The sequence below is a fragment of the Harmonia axyridis genome, chromosome 4 (assembly GCF_914767665.1).
Source record: "Harmonia axyridis chromosome 4, icHarAxyr1.1, whole genome shotgun sequence".
Lineage (NCBI taxonomy): Eukaryota > Metazoa > Arthropoda > Insecta > Coleoptera > Coccinellidae > Harmonia > Harmonia axyridis.
In genome coordinates, this window is record NC_059504.1 from 5,708,492 (window position 1) to 5,728,693 (window position 20,202).

The 20,202-nt window shown below is 32.8% G+C and overlaps 1 protein-coding gene across 3 annotated transcripts in view; it reads left to right on the forward strand.

The window, feature by feature from the left end:
- Positions 1–8,881: 8,881 nt before the first annotated feature.
- LOC123678769 (protein piccolo-like) overlaps positions 8,882–20,202 on the forward strand; it is a 65,398-nt gene continuing 54,077 nt past the window's right edge. Inside the window, exons 1-2 of one of the 3 annotated variants that reach the window (XM_045615973.1) lie at positions 8,882–9,096; positions 16,229–16,300. The gene's annotated coding sequence lies outside the window, so the exon portion shown is untranslated. The remainder of the gene's footprint in view (positions 9,097–16,228; positions 16,301–20,202) is intronic. The other 2 variants (XM_045615972.1, XM_045615975.1) reach the window with 2 other exon arrangements.

Here is a 20,202-nt window from a genome sequence, read left to right on the forward strand (position 1 = left end):
ACTCTTCGTTTTATATTTATTTCCATAGAAAATTTAAGAGTTTCACTTTTAATGTGATACTAAAATCAGTTACCTACTATGCAGTTTATGGAATCTTCACAGCTGGAGAAACCAAACCATTCAATTTCTAAGAACAGATGAGTCAATTGAAACAATTTTATAGGAAAAGCAATCAATATAAAATTTAAAATGTGTATTCGGATAATGTTAATCGATTAAAACATAATAACGGCTAGTAAATTATTGAATTTTGATATCAGTTGAAACCAGTTGGCGAACGAAATAAATCTCTGAATATTCATAAAGCTTATCAAACATCCATTTCCAAAAATCCAAATTTTTCATTAAAATCACGGAATAAACTCGAATAAGAAATAACTGAATACTAATTGGTTTATTTGTCTACTCGCACTTCAAGAAATAGCACAATTATCTAAGTATTTCTCGACATTCCAAACAGTCTGTAGTAATAATGTTAAATCCTAATTTGATATAACAAAGAGAAAACTTCCATTGATGAAATAGAAGATTTTATGCATTTTATCGATAATAAAATTCAAATTCGTCACTTTCACTGTCAGAAGCAATGACATAACATCATTTCAATTTCATTATGGGTATTCAAGATGTTTTCTACCCCAGTGCATAATCTTTTTATTGAAATACTTAAATTTCACGTGGATCATATCACGAAAGGTACAAAGCTTAAGTATTTTTTTTTTGCAAATAGAAAACAAAAAATTGAATTTGAACCTATCGATTGAGTTCATTTCCGGCTTAAAATTGTACAAATACAGACGTTATGACGAAATTTCAAGGAGAAAATCCAAAAAGAATTTTGGAATAGAAATAACAATTATTTGCTCGTCCTATTTTAAGGGCACGCTTTTAAGGTTTATTTACACACTTGTATTATAAAACATTCCCGGAAATGACGTTTTGTAAGTTAGCCCCTATTAGTTTTCTATAGAATTAAGTCAATCTGAAGAGGGTATCATAAATGCCATATGACTAACCTGTCATTTTGGTTAAGCTCTAGGAAAAGGAAGTATCCCTAAAACCGGATGTCCGAAAGTAGACTTTCACATTCTCGTCGCCTAGTTGAAAGTCTTCCCTGAGTGGCCTATTTTATGGAAGACATTGAACCAAATTTGTGAAAATTATAGTAACAAAAGATTTCGGTATTTAAAATGGGTATCATTCAGGTATGGGCAAGTGCCCAATTAGGAGCATACTATTTCTGTTTATATTTGATGGCGCCTCTTCGACATTTTTCCAAAAAATATCATTTTCAGTTCCTACCCCTCTACCAGATGTTCATAGGATACTAACATCAAATGAAAATCAAACAACACAAAAATTATAGCATAATCAATTAATACCTTATTTGCTTGATGAAGGTTATGGGGATAGAACCTAGTAGGAGATTATCTTTGCACCATGATTCTTTTCTCAGTGTAATTAACATAGATAGAGGGGCATATGTCATTTTCAGTAAGCAAAATTTGTTCCCAACATGAACTATCAAATTTGACATGAAGAGCACGGAAATGAAAACATATCAGTGATACGATATATCACTCAATTCGCGAGTTTCTCCACAAAGAACGGACTTCTTATGTCCCATAGTGAATCAACGTTACATATTAACTCAAAATATATTGAAATAAATACCTAAATACATTAGAAATTTAGAAAACAAATATCAAGCGCGCTAAACGACGTTAAACAACCGATGACACTAGGACAGCAGAAGTTGCCAAACATTGGATTTCGGCAAGTAGATACAGAAAATAATAAATATTCTGCTTATTATAAATTCGACAATTAGGAAAAATATCGGATTCCAAATATTCAAATTTGCATATTTGATAGGGAATTGCTCAAATAAATATATTTCATTCAATATAATATTCATCCATAACGATATAGTAAAATTGGGGATTTGAACATATATCACAATCCGACAACGTAATCTAACCATTTTGGGGACATGTAAAAATTGCGTATACTCCCTCTTCCTATGATTATCACTCTATGCTGTATGTAGTCTGATATCAATTCGATAATCATCAAGTTACTGTATGTCCAATATGTCCAATTTTTTGAAAATCGAACCTACTGCTATCGCTGAATGTAGCATATCTCAAAAAAAGATCTGATCAAAAATGTAACAAGAACAGTTGAAAAATCGTGACTCCAAAATGTCTGTTAGTCTATTAACCTTGTAATAGAACTTATTCTATCTTCCTATGATGGCATTTTCAAAGTATAACTCACATGTTTCTGTGACATTCAGCACATTAGCTCTATGACGATTATCACCATGAGAGAAATATCGGCTATTTGGTTACACCTACGCCTCCTTATCTCATAATAGAACCATTTGAGATCAACCCACTATTACAGTAACAATACAGTTTAATTAATTCTTATTTCGCCAATGAGAATTCGAATAAATTTCGTTGATAAGATAAAATAATAGCACTTTTCCACACAGAAAATGAACTGAATTCGAAATACCAGAGCAGAATATTTATCACGCTAGAAGAATGTTGATTCTAGTTGATTGTAGTTTGAATAAAGAAGGATTAACACAGCGTTTTTTGTTCAAAAATCTGGGGGCGTTTATTCAGATTAGGATGTAAAAATTCATATTCTGATACTAATTCCTTAGTAATTATTCTCGTTGAATCGATTGAGCCCATCAGACTTTGGGTGCAAACAGGCCTTATACTTTGAAAATTTCGAATGCAAACATTATAAACCCATCTTTTTTATAGCAGATTTTAAAGTTGGGTCTCTAATCTCGTATAAGGCCCTTTGCACCCAAAATCTGATGGGCTCATTCGATTCAGCGAGAAAAATTACTAAGGACGTTAGTATCAGAATAAGGATTTTTGCATTCTGATCTGAAATATAGCCCCTGGATTTTTTAACAAAAAACGCTGCATAAGGCCCAAAAAAGGACGCAATAATTTCGATTTCAACCAATTCGGATATAAAATTTTCCGCTGAATCCGAATCTGCAATAAAAAAGATCTCATATCTCGTATAAGGCTCTTTTGCACCCAAAATCTGATGGGCTCAATCGATTCCTAGGGCGAAATATTGACAGAACCGAAATTTAAAATGAAATTTTTTCTTCGAAGATAGCTTTTTCAGCAGCAATATCAAAAAAAAGTGCCTCCTCGTCGCCACCAAATTTTTCATAAGAATCTCATTAACTCATGAACCGTTGTGATTTGACCCGAGTTATGCATATTGCTGAAATTTTCATCAGCTATATAATGATGCAATAATATACTGGGTGCGTCATTTGAAAAAAGAAAGCAGTCTGCTTCCGGTATAACCGAAAGTTCTAGAGATTTGAAAATATTTATGGAGAAAGAGATCATTGTCTCAAACCCCTACATGCAAATTTTCATCACAAAATTATGATTATTTTTTCAAAATCATCTAAGAGACCATCGCGGTGAAACACCCTGTATTTCAGTGATTCAAGTGAATAGAAGATCCAGCAGTACACGAAAATTTCGAGTATATAAAGAATGTTTTTTTCAGAGCTATAGAACTTTAAATTGCAATAAAACAACGATGGATTATTCGATTGACATGAATTTTATTTATCCGCAAGATAATCTTGTGGCATTACATTTTAAATATGATTTCTGGCATATGACCGCCACGGCTGGCTCGAATGTAGTCCAATCTGGACGTCCAATTCTCGATGACTTTTTCCAACATTTGTGGGCGTATATCGGCAATAACACGGCGAATGTTCTCTTCCAAATGGTCAAGGGTTTGTGGCTTATCCGCATAGACCAATGACTTTACATAGCCCCACAGAAAGTAGTCTAGCGGTGTTAAATCACAAGATCTTGGAGGCCAATTCACAGGTCCAAAACGTGAAATTAGGCGGTCACCAAACGTGTCTTTCAATAAATCGATTGTGGCACTAGCTGTGTGACATATTGCGCCGTCTTGTTGGAACCACAGCTCCTGGACATCATGGTTGTTCAATTCAGGAATGAAAGAGTTAGTAATCATGGCTCTATACCCATCACCATTGACTGTAACGTTCTGGCCATCATCGTTTTTGCAGTAGTACGGACCAATGATTCCGCCAGCCCATAAAGTGCACCAAACAGTCAGTTTTTCTGGATGTAACGGTGTTTCGACATACACTTGAGGATTAGCTCCACTCTAAATGCGGCAGTTTTGTTTGTTGACGTAGCCATTCTACCAGAAGTGCTAAAACGAAACAAAATTCGCTTATGAAAATCGGGAAACACGGCAATCTCATTTTGGGCCCATTCGACGAATCTACGCCTTGCTTGATGATCGATTGGCTGAATTTGATAAATTGCCAAACCAAACTGAGAATAAATCACTTGACAGCTGTTGAATCGGTCGCCATCTTGAACAGTAATGGCAACTTAAAGTTATATACCTCGAAAAAAAAACACCCTTTATATAAACACCAAAATAATTGTTGCGCAAAAAAAAGATACAAAATCCCACACCAGGCTTTATACCGAATATGCATATCAAAATTAACAGTGAAGAAAGCTGAATAGAAGCCTGTACATTGTGCACAACTATACTGAGGGATAAGTGGTTGTAAAATACTACTTACAGTAATCTTGTGCCCTAAGGTGATATTTGTCCTACGGAATGTATTTTTTCCAAAATGCTGCTGGCTCGTCTTTCAACTATTCCCGATGCTACTTTGTATGGGAGGTCGTTGAAAATTATGCATATACACTGCGCAAAAAAATTAACGCACATTCTGAAAATCTCAATTTTAATGAGAGTTAACTCTACATTGACTTTATAACTTATTTTTTATGTTCTCTCGGGAAGGTTTTGAACGGAACAAGACACATTAAACGGAAGAAAAATTCAGGATTTCACCGAATCTCATGTGAAAGAAGAGAAATAAATAATTTCGAAAATACTGGAATGCTGACAAGTGATTTAATACTTGGTATTTCCAAACCTTGCGTTAATTACAGCTCCGCAACGATGGTTCATACTCAAAATGAGTGATCTTAAAATGTTCTGATCTAATCCTTCTCAGATTTCTCTGAGTTGGATTCCTAAGTCATTAAGAGTAGCTGGATGATTTTCTGAACTTCTCAGCCTTCTATTGAGGTTGTCCCAAACCTTGCACTGACCATATTTTTCATGTGGTCGTCTGTATACAAAGGAACGTCGATCACAATGGTAGAGGCAGAATCTAGACTCATCTGTGAAGAGAACTCTTTCCCAATCAGTCTCTTCCCAATGGATATTATCTCCCGCAAAATCCAAACGCGCCCTTCGATGAGCTGGGGTAAGAGCTGGGCCTCTTGCCGCGACACGAGGCCTTAAATCATATTCTCTGAGGCGATTTCTTATTGTCTGACTGCTAATTTGCACCCCATGAGTTTGCTCAAGCTGATTTTGAAGGAGGCGAGCGGTTGCAAACCGTTGTCTCAACGAAGAAACTCTCAAGTAATGTTCTTCAATGGCAGTTGTTACCCGTGGTCTACCCTGTCCTGGTCTTCGGACATTCATACCTGTCTCCCTAAATCGCTGCAACATTCTGGACACTCTTGTATGGGAAACTTCAAACCTTTCTGCAATTCTTGTGTATGTCCACCCTTCTTCTCGCAAAACTACCGCTTGGGCACATTCCTCTTGGGTCAAATTGCGTGTTTCGCATTGCATAGCGATCGAGTGTAGAAAATCAAACGAAAGAAAAACTATTGATCACTAGAATTGATCGAGAACAACTGATTTCAGAATGTAGCCAATACATTCAAAATCTGATAATCTCATCTTTTTTTATTCCTGCTGGGAAAAAACATCTGTATTGAAGAAAAACGTTGAAGGTGGATAACATATGCATGCATAATTCTGATAAAAATAATTATCATTGAGAACACCTTCAGTTGTAGAATAAATTTGAGGTTTCCATAATGTGCGTTAATTTTTTTGCGCAGTGTAAATAGGATTAGGTATTCGAACATCTTGGTTTGAATATTCAAATTATGCTCGCGTTTCGGTTTTACATCAAGGTTAAATCAGTTCACATCACTTTGTTTTGGATAATATGATTCTCACGCAATATCGCAAATTAGTAAAAAGCGCACAATGGTGTATTATTACGTCCTTTTCCATAAAAAACATGGGTTGTCCAATAAGTTTTGATGCTACTAGCCTATATTTTTTTATTATGTTGGTACACACGTTCATATGAAGAGTTTCTTTTCAATCTGCCAATTCATACTTATTTTACAAGCCACAAAGGATTGACGTGTCACAGTATTTTTTACAATGGAAAAAAATCAAGTATCGTGCAGTGATTTTCATTTTTGGCAGGTTCAAACGCAAAGGAAATTTATGAACGAATGTTGAAAGTGTATAAGGATTCTTCACCTCCAATTCACCTCCAGTAGAAAGATGAGTTGCTGAGTTTTAACGTGGTCATACAAGTCTTGAATACGATCCACGTCAAAGACGCCCAAAAACAGCAACAACACCAGAAATCGTAGAAAAACTACAGGATATCGTATAGGAAAATCGTCGAGTGAATGAAAGAGATTTAGTAGAAGCCCTAGACATCTATTTGGGCAGTGTCAGCAATATTTTGACTGAAGTATTGGGTTTCAGAAAGCTGTGTGCAAAATTGTTGCCGCATTCGCTAACATTGAAACAAAATCACATTCGAATGCGACTTTCTCAACAACATTTAGAGCATTTTCGAAAGGATAAAGTGGATTTTGTGCGCCAATTCATTACTGTGGGTAAGACTTGGGGCTATCATCATAATCCTGACTAAAAACAAGAGGCTTAAAAGTATTATGAGCCTGGTTCTTCGGCTCAGAAACGAGTTGGTGTCCAGAAATCGGCCAAGAAGGTGTTTTTTGATGCGAAAGAAATTTTGTTTATGGATTACTTCATCATCATCCACAAGATTGGTTATTGCTTAGAACGGAAGAGCCGTTTGAATTCTCCCAAAATATGAATTCAAATATCATTTGTCAACTCCACTCAGATGTCCTACATAGGGATTCATGGTTTGGCTTGATTTTCAATCTACTTGGCTCGAGCTGGACTTGATTTTAATTTGAACTCAAGTCAAGTAGTAGTTTTTCAATCTCAAGTCAGTTCTGGTATTTATTCATCAAGTACTTAAATTCTATCAAGCTACTTGATTTTCAGCAGTTTTTTTGTAATGTCACATCAATAAAAAAATAATGGAATGAGAAGGAACCTTGCAAAAAACACTTTTTTTATTAAACTTATTGTATGAAAGAACCGAAAATATCAACTTTTTTGAAATAGAAACATAAATTGAATCACTTTGAATCATAACAAAATAAAAAATAATAAAAAATTAAGTTTCTTAATATTGAGACACCTCCAAGCTCTGTTTCATTTCATAATTTTCCATCCAGGATCTAAGACTCAGGAGGCATCTTATAGATTTGTCGCCTAACCTATTGCGGGTTTTAGTAACTGTAAGAGCAGCTCTGGAAAATTGTCTTTCAACAAGAGCTGATGATGCTGGTGTTGATAAATTTCCTTGGCCATTTTGGCCAAGTTTGTAAAGATATTTCTGAAACAACCAAAATCTACCAATAGATTTCATAGAAATGTGAGAAAACTACTAATAAAGTCACACTGGCGAATACTTCAGTCTTTCGGCGCTCGAGAAATCCCCTTATTTAGTCTAAGCGCACACGAGATTGCAGAAATATATGCCGTGCGACGCGTGCATATCAAGCTCAAGTTATATCAAGTAGCTTGATATCAAATCAAGCAATAAATATCTAAAATCAAGTCAAGCTCAAGTATGTACTTTTTCACGAGCTAGATTTTCAAGTCAAGAAGTTGGTTAAAATGTCAAGGTACTTGGCTTGATGAATCCCTCCCTAGTCCTACTACTAAACAGAGTTTTTTTCACAGAACCTTCATTGCGTTGATTGTCGTGAGTAATTTCATGAGAGCATCAACTTCTCCTGAATACAAAACGAACAAATACGTTGCTAAGTAATATTTTAACAAGATACATGAGTGCTGGTGGCAACAAAAATCTGAGTCAGAGACCGAGGATTTTTGCACCTACACGAATGCTTTTTCAAAAAAAATATTATTTTGCATCGTGTTTTTTCCATTTTTTCACAGGAATAGTTGAATGCCCGAATGGTATTTGACAAGACTATTTCATGAGACCAAGACCATAATTAAGTACTTGTTTTCAAAGGTATTGTAATTTTTGGTGACAACAACTGTCCAGAGTAAACTCAAAACTGCTGACAGGTGCTTTCATACAGTTTTTCCATCTAGAAACCATTTGTAATTCAAAATTGAGCATTTTTAATTGATGGAAATTTAGACGAGTCACAATCATATCATTCTTATCTTAAATTTCAGTTTCAATTGGTTGATCAAGGTATTGTGAAACCCACACTCAGCCGGTAAAAAAAATGAGAATGTCTTGGAGGGATATCAGAATTTTTTTGTCCGAAATTCAGATATCCGTATTTTCATTCCTAAAGTCTTCCATTGAAAAAATTTCGCTGATTAGCAAAAAGCTTCATCTAATGAAGACGGATTATGAAAATTCATCAACCAAAGAGACCCTCATGGTTCAAAAACCATCTCCGAACACTTTCAAGTGGAACCAACTGGGCATATTACCATATGTGTAGATCCTCCAGTACCTGGAAAGAATATTGTACATTTTGATGAATCCCAATTCTGACTTTAGAGCGGAAAGACCGCAAAACTCGATAGCGATTCTAGGAAAGCCGTCTTAAGTAATTCCCAACATTCTCTTGGTCGACTAGCACGATGGTACCAATGACAGCGTTGGTTTCTTGGTCTCGTAGACTGTGCAAGCCAGAGCGTTGCCCCACCTTGCTTATACCAACAGGTGAACCGGCATTACCTGCACACTCTTCAGTAAGTGAACGTCATCTAACCTATCGTGACCCCGTCACTGTTGGATCACAAAACGTTAAGTGATTGTTAGTGAATAACGAACATTTTGTGAATATCTGTTTCTTATTGGATTTTTAAGGGACTACCAACACGAAGCTTGTAAGTTAATTTTATGTATGAAGTTTATATTCAAATGTAACGGTTACCTACCCTGCCTACTTATATGTCATTAAAAAATTTTATTCAAATTTAATAAGTTGGTTACATTCGATATTTTTTATTTATTATACTTTCAAACCTACTGGATCTATTCTTTTGTTATAGCTCATTTTAAATGAAATAAGAAAATTTAAACTCTGTTTTTTATTCATATAAATTTATATAAATCCATAGATATTTTGGCTCCATTCGAAATTTTTCATTTATTTTGAATTCTAACCTACTGAATGAATTTGTCTTTTCCTTTTGTATAGCTCATTTCGATTGGAATAAGAAAATTAGGTACTTTGTTTATTATTCATATAAATTTATATAAATCTCTTCATATTATTAAAATGTATGTAAATTCATTCATATCCTTTTTCCAAGTATCTGAGTTCCTCTCATTATTGATGATCAAATTGAACATTTTGACTATGTTATCACTAGAAAATTTTCATTATTAATCAGAGGAACGAGCCTGTTATATAAAAACCCCTTGTCATTCCTACCAGCTGTTATGTACCTGTTGCCTCACACACCAGACTATTTCCTATCTGTTGCTCCTATTATAAACCCTTAATTCCTTATAAAATTCTCCAATTTTTGTTGAATTTTTTATGAGAAGCATTAATCATTGAATTATTGATTCTGAAACCAATATTACCTCATCATTGTTGAATATTTCATTTGTTGTAATAATTAACATTAATTTTTGAAGTTATTAAGCAATTGAAAGTCCATTGAAAATCAATGGAAACGTATGATTGGTCAAAAATTCTTGAGTATCGTATTCTAAAATATTTGCAATAGGGAAAGAAGGAAATTGAAGAATTGATTCAAAAAAATCATTCATGCTCAAACGAAATATACCGCAGTTATGTAAACACAAGTGAATTCAAGTACACTTCATTTGAGAATTGTACTGTACTGTACTGTACTTCTTCAAGTCAATTATTACCTACGTATAGACTTGAGAAGAGATTCCAGCTCCTTTCTCAATTTGCAATAGCATCATCGTGAGAAGCAGGACAAGTTATGTTGAAGATATTGTCAAGGAAATGCATGAATGTCATCAAATCAAGTACCTATTATGGATTAATTGAAATTCATCAATGTTTAATCAGTTCCTATCTGATTTTTAATCATATCATTATTATTACAAATATAATGTGACGTGCTGATTGTTATATCTTTAAAATCATTCGAAATCTACAGCAGAGACATAAAGCTTATCAAAAACACAAAATGATTCATATGTGTGACAAAACGACACACAACAAAATATCAATGGAAAAGTAAGATGCTGACAAATTATAAATAATTTCAATAACTATCTTCTGACTGAATATATCGTCAAATTCTTCATTACTATATATTTAGGTCCCAGTTTATATTGATGAACAGAAAAATGAATAAATAATGAAAAACATTGATGAACTAAAGTAAATATGTTGAGATTAAAAACTGAGAAAAATGAAATTTAGCAACAACTAAAATAGGAACACGAAAATATTTGAAATATTTATACCCACAAACTCGTCCTATCCAATACAAAATATTTAAAAAAAAATTAACAAAAGATATGAAGGAATTTCTAAAAATTCATTCAAAAAGTCCAAATGATTATATGTTGTTTGCATTTATCAAAATGCTTTTCAAATCATGCTGGACTATAGAGGAATGAAGTTTGTGATTTTTTTCAAGAATTAAAAAATATGGGGTGAGAAAACAAACAAAATAGATACGAAAAAAAGTATAAATGTTCAAAATATCTGAAAATGTTCAACGGTCGGAACTAGGATCCTAAATAAAAAATATTATGAAACAGGTCACCAATCAAGTGTAAGAGGTTTATTTTAGTATCTAGTTCTTCTCGACAGTGTTAAACGTCTATATCTTATCCTCAAACACATTGATAAATAGACCTTCGCTTTTATCTGACCATTGATAATTAGTTCATTACACTTTTCGATTTCATCATGTAGGTGAGAGATTTTTAACATTCATTCAAGCGTTTCAACACAATATTCATAATTATAATGCACCTCATTTTTTGTGTAGCTGCTCTAATGATGAACTGTATGTAATTCAGTATTTCGTAACTTCCTAACCACATCCAAAAGTAGTAAAACCACAAAGCTTCCACTAGCCGAGATTATTAAGAATTTAGTGTAAACAATATAATTAAATTTTACTGGTTGTTTCGGTTAATTTCACAAAATATTTAGTACCTTAAAATTCGATCTATATTTTGAAGGCAGAAAACGAGAAAACGCTTTTTGACAGTAGAAAATTATAGTCTTTTTTATTGACATCCTCATAGATTAGACTAAAACCGATATCAATACATTAGTTTGACAAAAAAAAATTGATTATCACCTATTATCACGTGATGAGAAACAAAATAGATTGGACGAACTGACGATGACATTCTTCTGCGATGAAACCGTCTATGATTTGCATTTTTGTTCTTTTGGGTTTAGTAGTTTGCTGCAAATTTCGATATTCTACAAACTGAGTTAAGTTATTTGAGAATTTGAACAAATTCATTCTCTCTATAATTCTCGAATCCATTTTCTCTATTGAATCATCTCAATCGATGAAACTGACGACAACTATTACTAAATCTATCGAATGTTATTTTTTTTTTTTATATTCCGGAAGTTCCTAATAAGGCTTCCCGTTTTTTATCATTCATATAAAATAATGGTTTTATTCGTTTCGTTACCATAAAACACCTTGTCTAATTAAATTAGTATTCATGTAATTTGCATGTAGATAGAAGGTATTTTGAACATCGTTAACATTTCACATCTTGAACAGTGTATCTTCCATTCATTCCCAAACAAACAATCCCATTTGAATAGATGAAACTATCGAGAGTTTTTAGTAGTAGTTGATCCGAATATAACAATGATGACCACGTGACTTCGGTAAACAATAGCCAGTCGAGCATTGTGGTATTTGAACCGAAACAAGCTGGATATTCGGCAACATTGCAGAAATGGGTTACCTATAGCGAAAGGAAAACTGTGAAAATCACACATCAGTATTTGTTCTGCAAAAAAGAAAAGAACTTGTGGATGTTAACCTTTTATTATTATTCATATAACCAATAGTATCGTGAAAAATAAATAATAACTGAAATTCCGCCTTTCCTTCTTCAAAACTTTGATTGATCATTCGACTGATATCGTTTTTTATCGCTAAGGCAATGAAATAAACATCTAGAACAGTATATTCTAAAACAAGTTGCAGAATGGGCTCCTATTCCAACACGAATGTGAAATTCAAAAACTCGCTCCTTCGTCGCTCGTTTTCGAACGCATGAGTGTTGGAATTGCCTTCTGCAACGAGTATTAGTCGATATTTTCTCTATTTCAGTCAATTTTTGTGAAATATTGTAGAAATTTAATGAAAAATTCAGATTGTATATCCTAGTGACTTTTGTATTGTATCTTGGCAGTTGGTGTGACTGTTACGAAAATTGACAGATTGCGGATTTGAATATGAATCGTACATTTCGAATTCTGAAATAATTTATAGTTACGTATTGAATTCGTGAATTATATCTGACGAAATCAATTTAACATCACCAGAATTAAGAGAAATTGCGAATAATGTTGCGAATCATTTCGCTATATCCTAATTATATTATATAGACAATTACTGACGTTTGTTGAAATTTGATAGGATATCAAGTCAGTATAAACAACCACAAAACCAGAAATTTAACTGAAAACGATGCTGTAATGAGTTCATTATAGCACTGTTTTCAGAACTGTAATGAACTCATTACAATTCTGAAATAGAGAAAACAATTTCTCTGAAAATTTACCCTTTTATTTAGTATCAAAAAAACCTCTTCTTGGAAAACCCTTTTTTTTCAAATGATCAATCAGAGAAATTGTGATCAAATATTAGATCATTGTTTCATCTAATTGTGGAGGAATTTACAATCAATTACACATCTTGAAACAAAAATTCCACAAGACTTACAACTGAATATCTTCAGATCGTTGAACTTTCAATTTTTTTCGTCAAAAGTAAGATTGAAATCTATTTTCGTGGTAACTTCCTACAACTATTCCTTTTTAATTTAATGAAACCATGAATCATTGAATTATCTTGCGATATCATCTCAAAAACCAAAACCACAATATTGCCGGTACTTTTACTTCTTTACGCAGTGTTGTGTCAGTCTTAAAATTTGCTGAACGAAGTTAAGAACAAGTTTTAATTGAATGTGAACGGTAGTCAATTAATAGGATTGTTTTTAGTTTACTTAGAAAGCAAGGTTGTCTTATTATTTGCTTCACAAATTAATTCAACGAATGGAACCGCTTGAAGGTGACACACGATGGGAGATTCTCCAATTTTCATAAAAAATTATGTCAGTCATCGATTAAATATAATTTTAAAGTTTCAATTTAGTCTTGTCATTCCTGGATGTTTGGAAAATTACTGATTTTATAGATTTTGATGTGCTCCTTCCAAATTTCAACTTTGCCACCTCGTATTTTTGCCACACGGGCCGACATTTCGGAAAAATGGCGCTCAAAATCAGTTTTTTGGTAATAAGTCTTTTCCGGCTCATTTTATGATAAAAACAGTTATACAGATTATTCCTTAATTGCAGGTAAAAAGAAAAAACAGAGATTCCTGGGATGATTCAAGAAAAATGTCCTTTAAAAATAGGCTCACATATTTATGCCAAAATTTCATACAAATATCTATATACAGGGTGTATCAGTTTTAATCATTAAAAAATTAATGAGATATTCTCCTCGTTGTCCTGATTCGGAAAAATGTATATTATATACCTCTATCTCGAACCCTAAGAGAAATACAGGATGTTTAAGTTTACAAGAAAAAATCATTTTTATTCAATAGCTTCCATAAAAAAGCTTGAATTCAAACGAAATTTTGCATGCCTACCATATTCCCTAAGGGCTATTTTATGAAGATATTTTCAATTTTCGGGGAACACCAGTGGCGTGCAATTCGGTCACATCTCAAGTATTTCGAAGAAAAAAGTATACCGCTGTTTTTTTGAAGGAATGAATGAAATGAAATGAAATGAAAATTTACTGTAACCAAGAAAGAAATACATGTTAACACATTTCGAAAAATTTCCAATTTTCTCCAATCAGACGATAGGTATATACTGTTCCATTCAACTCGAAACAACCGAGGTCAATCGAGATCACAGCTCTAAAAAGTTGGTTAGACTTATCGACCTCAATGGCTCTTAAAAATGGCATGCCTGCTTCGCCCACTTCTAACAATTCGATATAATATATATCATGGTCGATTGATTTCATAATTAATTAGGATTTTGAACATACCACAAGGAATTACTATTGCGTCATCAAATATATAATCATTGATATAAGAATTAGAGTAGGTATTTCTTCGAGATCATATGGCATTGGGTACTGATTTAATTTTGGTAGAAATATACTGAATTTGATCAATAATGATTATTTTATTCTAATCATTGAAGGGTTATAATGAAATGTAACAACTTCAGTTCATTCGAATTTATGAAGAACTTCGAACATTTCGAGTTTGAATGAAATAACGAAATTAGAAATTTTATGCAAGTTCAGCCTTCCAGATTTCTCAATAAAATGGTTGTTAGTTGGAGAAATATCTAATAAAGTTATCGTTATACAATGCTGACATCTGGACATCGGATATGTACCCATTAATAACTGGTATATTCCTTTATGGAGTTATTTATTGAAAATTTATTTCTTCCTATTCGAGAAACTTTCCCAATTAGGAAACAATTTCATAAACATTATATTATCCTTGTTCTATTTAACAACAATGTATCGACTCTGCGGTAAGACATCTAATTACACATTTAACATTTTGTTCTTTCAGTGGGATTTCAAAATTTGAAATTCAGTGACTGGAAACCTCAGACTTCCCTGACATTATTGCAACAATCAATTAACCAAATAAGAATATTTTTATAATTTTCAATCAATAGGGTATTCAATGAACGCGATACTTGTTTATTGGTATAGCAGATTCAAGAGCATTTGAATTAAAAAGCATAATTTTCTTATGGGTTTAACCTCAACCCTTCTTAAAGTTGAAATAAATAAATAAATAAATATCACCCAACATTATTACTTCTACCATAAAGAACTCAAGTAATAATAATTGCTCAATTTTTCAAATAAATGACCCTTGTCACTTTATGATGATCTCAAGAAAAAATGATCAGTAGGTAATAATTTTCAATTCCAGAGTTATACACACAAATAACTGATCATTACTCATTAAAAATGATGTTTGTTGATGTTCAACATAGTAGGAGATGCTCTGGTTATCTCTTCTTTAGTTTCTATATTTAATTATTTTGTGAATTTTTCGATGCTTTTGGTTGTTTTCCTGCTTCGGCGTTTTTTGACATGGGCACCATTCTAACAAATCTATTTCATGAAAATTGATTCAGATGTTCTTTAGTTATTAATAGTGTAGGTATTCCTTGATAATGGGTGGGTCCATAATCATATGTCATATTCAACCTCGAATATTTTCAAAACTGGTGCATTTTTCGAGAAACGATAAAGAATACTTTTATTTTCTAAAATGATTGAGCGTTTCAACCGTGACTTTGGATTATCTTGAATTACTTTGTTTATGATGGTTTCGTACCGTTTTATGTATCGGCGAGGCTATAACTTGGAAACGATTGTAAGTAAAAAAAAATATTATTGAGGAATATTTCTCCTAGTCATAGAAAAGTTCAAACTAAAATTACCTAATTTCATTCTATAAGACCATGTTGAAGCTACAAACGAAAAACAACTTTTTTAGAACCTAAACAACCTCTATCTTCTCACCGAATCTTAAAAATAGATAAATGAAGAAAGTGTTTTAACTCTTCAAAGGAATCTATAGTTGAATGTACATCTTTAAGATTACGATGAATGAATAAAGTAGAGACTAAATTAATCCAATATAATCCTTCTCGATCTAATTTGACCCCTAAAATTTTCAGTTTCCTGATATGTCCACCTATAAAATTTCTCCATATTAAAAACTGAAGGCTCTCATTTTTCAATTTCAGATAGTTGATCTTCACCATCAGTATTATGATGCAAGACTAGTGAGTCGAATACCAGGACAAGACACTAGTGAGGTGAGTTACTTTAAGACATAGGTATCGTAATCTTCATGACTAATGGGAAAAGAATCCATCTAGGGCGGGCGAGAAATTAATTTGAATTTCAGAAGATAAAGAATGCCTTCATTTGAATATTGACTTGAAGCGCATATAAATAAATCCTGTTAGATATTATGTTGAAATAGCCAAGAGTCAATGTGGACAATCTGTTACCGTAATAGGAGAATTTTAGCAATCATGAAGGAAGATATACAGGGTGAGAACTATTTAGAGGGGCACTACAGGGATATCGGAAACCGTTAGAGATACAGGGTGGCTCAAATTACAAAAAAATTGCGTTATTTAGGGATTATTGTGTTGGTGCTAACAAATCCAAAATATCTTCAATGGTTCCAGAGATATCTCAATAAACTGAAAATCGAGATTTTCTTTTTTTCTGTATAACTCATTTGTTTTTGGAGATAACTTCACGAAATTCGGTTTGTAGCCATTATTCAATATAGAGATTCTAATGGTATCGTCAGATTTTTTCTGTTTTCTATTATTTCATAAACGCGATAGTCAATTTTTTCCGTATGGAAATATTGGTCCTCCTAATGAAGTGATTTTTTTTTCGAGATATTTTCTGTTTTCCATTGTTTCTCAAGAACCAATGGAGATATTTGTTCACACCAACACACTCGTCCCTAAATAACGCAACTTTTTTTGTAAAATAAGCCACCCTATTTTTTTAACGGTTTTCGATATCCCGGTAGTGGCCCTCAAAATAGTTTTTTACCCTGTATAAACTTGGTCAAATTTGTTGTCACGGTACTATTGTTTTTTTTTATTCTGCTTGAATTTTCTTGTTTGGTAATGCGATCAAAACGAAATTTTGCTGGATTTTGTTATTTCACACTTATAGAACTTGAACTCAATCAGGTCTGTTGTTGGACACTTTTTTTATATTCTGCACGAATATCTATGGTTTGGTTAGACAATCGGCATGATTGCACATTGTTTTCATACGATCGCACCTGTAGTTTTGAAATTATCAGGAATATTGAATACAAATCTTAAAAATATCGCGTCTTAAAGTTATCTTTACGGTCAGTTGAAAGTGAGAACGGATATTATTGAATTTTACCTCGTATTCTTCATCAGTAAGTCAAATCTAATAGTCTGAGCGCAATATCAGCTTGTTATTCTAAAAATTGGAATTAGAAATTGTGGCAAAATGATACCCATAACAACACCCTGTTTAGGAAAGGAGCACTGAGAAATTGAACAGAAATATATGTAAGGCTTGACTTTTATTCCATTAACTGTTGTGAATAGTCAAGCAGAAATGTTTAGGTTTAACTTATGCAAAATAGACTTCAAACTCTGATTCTCTGAAATCAAACAATTGATTAAAGTAGCTCAAACACCACTATGATACCTACTCATATTGAAGTTCAGAAAATAAGGCTCATGCCAAAAAAACCGTTGTTCATGTTTTGTTAATTTACACGGCGGACATTTCTTCTTCAAGATTTCATTCACAGGAAGTGTTTCCCTCCTTTATCTACCGAATCATCTAAATCACTCAGGTATACTTCTTTATATATTACCATAAAGTACTGCAGCCTAACGATCGTGATATAAAAGGTACTGAAAAGATGGAAGGAACACCTTTTAGGGTGCGTGGGTGCAAATTGTAAGGTAGCCCTTATCGTTTCCGGTGTGAGACAAGTGTTATTGTGAAGTTTTATTGGCAAGTGACCTGGAATAGAAGCAATATGATACCGCAAGGAGGATGGATACCTGTTTTCTTGAGACAAGAAACGTCAACAAATCTTCGTGTGACATTACACTTGTAGCTTGATCAGGAGTGATGATATTAGGTTAGAAAATGTGGTGTCACCTGACTTTGTGTTGGTATCCATGAATATCTGTCATTATAATTAAGTTCTCATTTAACTCAATCGTACAATTTGCTGTTTCTACCTCCTTTCCACAAAGCCTGCAAGGGTAGACAGCTGGTGTCTCGGTTTGCAAGATAGAGGGCTCACTTTCCAGGGATCTAGAGATCCTTGTTTTAGGCCCATATAACTCGATACCCTTCTGATTTCGATCCATCTGAATACCATATAGACTTATTATTATTGCCTAATTATAGTCCAAGCGATTTTAGCGATGTAACTAATATTTTCTGTTTAAGCTTATTATAGCAATATTTCAGAAAATTATCAATCTACTACTATTCCTATAAAAAATTACTTCGCATAGTTTGCAAAATAATGAAGTGAAAATTTATGCAAAGCTTCGTATTATTGAACGATGAAAGAAACTCTTTTTGAATGATTGAGCTATCATGAAATTTATAATTAAAATAATAATGTAATTTTAATAAGCATTATTGCTAGATAAATTTTCATTTCATGATCCAATTCCATCCCAAAAATTTGTAGGTAATAATTGAAAACACCCACACAGAGAAAAATGGGAAAAATCAGTTCTGAGAAAAAAGAATTTATAACAGCGTCATTGTGCAAATAAAATGTTATCTTCAAGGTCAATTGATTCATCTTTTGGAGACATGAGAAAACAATACACAGATAGAACAATGCGTGGGTAAACTCTTAAATTGAAGGATGTCTTTTGACATTATTGAAATGAATAATTCTTCCTTCTTTGACTGTATGTCCTCTTAGAGAAAATTATGGTCATTATAGAAAAGGAATTGTTCTCATGCAATTTGAAACCATAATTATTATTCTTGATAGATATTTTTGCGAAAAAAGTTGTATCATATAAAATTTGAAAATCAGAAAATATTATTCACTTTCCATAAAAAACGGCATTCAATCATATTTTTTAAATGTAAACTTTTATGTGGTTCATTCAATAGATAACAGGGAGCAAGGAAACATTAAACTTGTATGAGTAATCTTAGTAACGTTGCTTTAATGCTTCATGCTACATATTTGCCATGTGTTCGATTGAGAATAGAGAACATTTAACGCTCAATTAATATTGTGTTACCCAATAAACGGTCAACTTGGTCCGAAGAATAGAAATAGATTACAAAACTTTTAGGTCATTTCTAAAAGTAGTAAATTTCACAAAGTGTCGAACGTTACATTACATATGTTATACAATAGTAACTATGGATTGTGTTGAACTTGAGAAATATTCGATTTTATTCCGATTTCATATGCATTTTTATAATAGATAAATAGGTGCTCCTCCACAATAAAATATGCTAGATTATTTGTTTAATTTTCGATCAAGCAAATTCAGTAGAATAGTTATTTATAATACAAGTGCAGAAGGCATTGATATTCTTCCACGAGTTCAAAATTCAAAAACGAGCCACATAGTGGCGAGTTTTGGAATGAACGAGTGGTAGAATGAGCCTTCTGTACGAGTATTATACATTATTTTCTCTAATTCATTGCATTTTCATTGAAATTAATGAAATATTTCCATAAATATAATTTAGTGATTTTTGCATTGAAAAATGTTGGTTGGCAGAACTGATTTCTTTAAGGCAATTTGATGAATTGACAGATAAAGCCGTAGCGGAAAGTTCGGAGTGCCAACATAGAATAATGAAATATAACCATGAAAACTATGTGTTTCTGATATATTCTCGCACGATTTTGTTCTACAAGATGTGGAAGAATGAACGGAATAACCACAGAATTAGAGAAATTGAATTTTTCACATTCTATTTGAAATGATAAAATGAAAGAATGTATGCTTCATTGTTTGTTTGAGTAGGTGACTATTGATCTAACATAAAATGAGAAGGTCTGTTTAACTAAATATACCTAGTGTTCTCGAGTATCTATTCTTCTATTGAAAAATAGTATCAACAAATAAAAATTATCTTGAATATTTCGTAATGGTAGTGTTGAATCAATGGCACTCAAAATTTTTGAGTTTTCAAT